The sequence below is a fragment of the Triticum aestivum genome, chromosome 5D (assembly GCF_018294505.1).
Source record: "Triticum aestivum cultivar Chinese Spring chromosome 5D, IWGSC CS RefSeq v2.1, whole genome shotgun sequence".
Lineage (NCBI taxonomy): Eukaryota > Viridiplantae > Streptophyta > Magnoliopsida > Poales > Poaceae > Triticum > Triticum aestivum.
Window position 1 is genome coordinate 380,951,399 of NC_057808.1, and position 4,696 is coordinate 380,956,094.

Here is a 4,696-nt window from a genome sequence, read left to right on the forward strand (position 1 = left end):
GGAGGCCCATGGGGGGCGCCCCAGCCCACTAAGGGCTGGTTCCCTTCCCACTTCAGCCCATGGGGCCCTCCGGGATAGGTGGCCCCACCCGGTGGACCCCCGGGACCCTTCCGGTGGTCCCGGTACAATACCGATAACCCCCGAAACTTTCCCGGTGGCCAAAACTGGACTTCCTATATATAATTCTTCACCTCCGGACCATTCCGGAACTCCTCGTGACGTCCGGGATCTCATCTGGGACTTTGAACAATTTTCGGGTTTCCGCATACTCATATCTCTACAACCCTAGCGTCACCGAACCTTAAGTGTGTAGACCCTACGGGTTCGGGAGACATGCAGACATGACCGAGACGCCTCTCCGGTCAATAACCAACAGCGGGATCTGGATACCCATGTTGGCTCCCACATGTTCCACGATGATCTCATCGGATGAACCACGATGTCGAGGATTCAATCAATCCCGTATACAATTCCTTTTGTCAATCGGTATGTTACTTGCCCGAGATTCGATCGTCGGTATCCCAATACCTTGTTCAATCTCGTTACCGGCAAGTCTCTTTACTCGTACCGCAATGCATGATCCTATGACTAACTCCTTAGTCACCTTGAGCTCATTATGATGATGCATTACTGAGTGGGCCCAGAGATACCTCTCCGTCATACGGAGTGACAAATCCCAGTCTCGATCTGTGCCAACCCAAGAGACACTTTCGAAGATACCCGTAGTGTACCTTTATAGTCACCCAGTTACGTTGTGACGTTTGGCACACCCAAAGTACTCCTACGGTATCCGGGAGTTGCATGATCTCATGGTCTAAGGAAAAGATACTTGACATTGGAAAAGCTCTAGCAAATGAACTACACGATCTTTGAGCTATGCTTAGGATTGGGTCTTGTCCATCACATCATTCTCCTAATGATGTGATCCCGTTATCAACGACATCCAATGTCCATAGTCAGGAAACCATGACTATCTATTGATCAACGAGCTAGTCAACTAGAGGCTTACTAGGGACACGTTGTGGTCTATGTATTCACACATGTATTACGATTTCCGGATAACACAATTATAGCATGAACAATAGACAATTACCATGAACAAAGAAATATAATAATAACCATTTATTATTACCTCTAGGGCATATTTCCAACATGAACATCTTGAGCAGCAAGTCCGTCGTGTCAACCCCGGGCGTTCAACGTCAAAGCGGTACCGCTCATCTGAGTCTGCAGGTGGTTCCTCCAGTGCTCCACCGCCGCCAGTGGGTGCTTCCTCAAGTGCTAATCCTCATCTCAAGAAGAAGACTGCCAACAGGCCGAAGTCAACTGGCAAGAAGGTGACTGAGATGACTGCCAAGAAATTTTGGGACAGGCGTCGCCTCAACCCATATGAGGAAGCCCAAGAATCCAACCTTGTCAATCGCCCATTTTGGAACCGGTTTTAGTATGCCACCTACTTTGACGTGATAAAGGCTAAGAAGAACCTCTTTGTCAATGTTCATTCCATCAACATGGATGCTATGGAGAAGGACCCTGAGTACTTTGGTGATGCCCTTCAGATGTGCTCTCAGTTGAACATTCTCAGGATCATGCAGTTCAACAAGGACTTTGATGCAGATTTGGTGGCTCAGTTCTATGCCACTGTCCACCTAGGAACTGATGTAGACAGGACTCTGACTTGGATGACTAATGGGAAGTTGCTAGCTGTCAAGTGGAAGGCCTTCATGGAGTTGCTTGAGGTGGAAGATCAAGGGCTCGAGACTCCAGTCGGGTTCCGTCCTCACCACAATGTTACCTCCACTCACAAGCAAGCCCTCTGGCCCTACTGTACTCTGAAGATCAACCCTGAGACCAAGAAGGAAACCTATGAGCTGTCTGCCTTTCTGGACATCCTTCACCGTATCTTCCGCGAGACTCTCTTCCCTCGTATCGGGAATCTGGACATGGTTCACTCCTATCTCATGGACATGCTTCTCTTCTGCCAGCGTGAGAAGGAAGCAAACACTAGCGAGTCCCTGGACATCTCTCATGTTATGTGGTCTGAACTTCTGTCTGCTGTTTCTGAGCGCAAGTGCCCGATTTATGCTCCGTTTATCATGTTGCTCATTGAGAAGGCCGGAGAAGTACCTATCCCGAGGAATTGCTGGAAACTGGAGAGTTGGTTTCTCATGAGATCAAGCGTCTGAGGAAGAAGGACAATTGGGGCACCTCCGTTCCTAAATCTGGGGTTCCTTCTTCTGCTGCTGCCATGGAGACCGAGGGCGAGGCTGATACTGGTGTTGACCATGACTATGTGCCTTCTGAGGCAGAGCCCTCTTGGGCAAAGAAGCTCAAGCTCAAGATGAAGAAGTTGTTCTGCATGGAGTCTCACGGTCAGTACATGACACATGTGGCTGAGAAGAATGCCAGGGGACGCCACAAGGAGCTTATGCGTCAGTTAGGTGCGACAGTCACCAGCGGCTCTGAGGGTCACATCACTGAGGAGGAGGAGTGGATCCAGCAGCACTGTCCGTGGACCGATTCAGATGCCGAGCAGTTTCCGACCGAGGACGGCGGTGCAGACGATCACGCGGAGTACTGATGTTCGAGATCCTCAGCATGCTCTCACCTGGAGCCGTAGGAGCGCTCTTTGCCCCTTTTAGTGTCTCGATGCCAAAGCGGGAGAGAGTTTAGGGATTTGCGTCGTTGTGTTGCGAGTGTGTTGCGAGTGTGTCTGTGTGCTTTCGTTGTGTTTGCTTCCATTTGCTTTTGTCGTGGTATTCTCACGGGGGGGTGTGAGGCGACAGATGCCACAAGGGCTTTGTGTGAGGGTAAGACTGCTGCTGATAGGACCGGGAGCGGGTATGCGAGTAGCACGCGCTAGTTTACCCAGGTTCGGGGCTCTCCGGAGAGATAATACCCCTACTCCTGCATGTCTGAGTATATATATCTGGGGTGTACGTCGGGCAGTACAAAGTGCTCCTAGAGCTGTATCTGGGGGCAGTGCCATGGGCATCTGGCTCCATATATGCATGCACAAGGCATGCTTTAGTGGCCGGCCATGAGCATGGCCGCATGTGTGTGCTTGGCATGCTTGCCCGTGGGGATGGATGGATGGACGGCTAGCTAGCTCTCTTGCTAGCTAGCTTGCTTGTGTGTGTGCGTGAATCCATCCCATGGATGGATGGATGTGTGTCTCCTTTTATAGTGTGAGGTAGCTTTGCATCTAAGCTATGTGGAGGTATGGGAGCAAGGCATGGTGCATGTCATGCTTGTCCCCTAGGTCACTTCATGAATAGTGCCAGGGGACAAGTGACACTATACATGACGGTGTCGCGGTACGGTTGTCTTGTCCGCGGTATGGCCGTCTCGTCGGGGTCTTGTCGATGCCGGGTCGGACTGCGTTCGGCAGCCGGCTAGTCGGCGTAGTCGGTCAGCTGGCAGCCGGCCGGGCAGCCGGCCGGGTGGAGCAGTCGGACGGGGAGCCGGCAGGAGTGGCCGGGCAGTCGGACTGAGGGGCTTTGCTAGCCCGGTGTCTTGAAATATTGTCTTGCCGTCTTCGGGATATCCGTATCCAATTACTCCGACAGTAGCCCCCAAGCCTCCGGGCAACTTGGCAAAGTTGGGCGGAGGTTTTTTCGCGAGTGTTCATGGAAATGATCATAAAAAAGGACGAAGTTAGTCCACGCAGATATATCAAATGTTTGCTTTTAGCATTGCAAGTTTTATGCGGAGGGTGCCGACTCGGTTTCGTCCGAGCCCTCTTCAATCTTTTTCATGTTCCCTCTGCTCTTTGGCTTGTGCTCTCGCTTGCCGGACAGCCGCTCCGCGGTCTGTGGCTGAGAGTGGGCCGCGGAGTGGAGTGTACAATACTCAGACTCTGGGAGCGAATTTAACCGAGTAGATACTCATAAAGAAAACGGTTGGGTCGCCCGAAGCGTTTTTCTTCCCTGACGTTTTTCGCGTGGGTGGCCTTCAGCGTTCACTCTTGCCAGTCAGACAGCCGCTCTGCGGTCTGTGACTAAGAGTGGGCTTTTCATACCGCGCACGCTACTAAGCCGTCTGCGGGAACTAACGTCTCAGGCCGAGCGGCCAGCCCCCGGGCCAACTCTGGCTGGCGAGATAGCCCCCGAGCATCGCTCGGGGTTATCCGTGCTCTCGCGGTGAAAAAATATGCGGGTGAGGAGCTCACATTAATTTTCGTGTAGCCGAGGCGGAGTTTGCCGAAAAGAGCCGGCGCACCCGCTGGGTGTAGCCTTCGAGCCCCCCGGGCGCTCGAAGGAGGGTCCCGACCGGTCAGGCTCGACCGGCCAGGCGGCGAGGCGTCTTGCAGGACCCTTTTTCTTCTTCTGCCGGCTGCTGGCAACCGGACAAAATTCTTCTCTTGTCTGCAATCTTTCGTGGGGGCGAGCCAGCGCACCCACTGGGTGTAGCCCCCGAGATTCGGGCCGACTGCTGAGCAGTCGGGCCGGATCTTCCGGCAACGACTTTGTCTTCTTTCCTCGCGGGGGCGCGTCAGCGCACCCGCTGGGTGTAGCCCCCGAGATTCGGGCCGACTGCTGAGCAGTCGGGCCGGATCTCCCGGTGACTACTCTGTCTTCTCTCCTCGCGGGGGCGCATCAGCGCACCCGCTGGGTGTAGCCCCCGAGTTTCCGGCCGACTGCTGAGCAGTCGGACCGGATCTCCCGGCGACTACTTTGTCTTCTCTCCTCGCGGG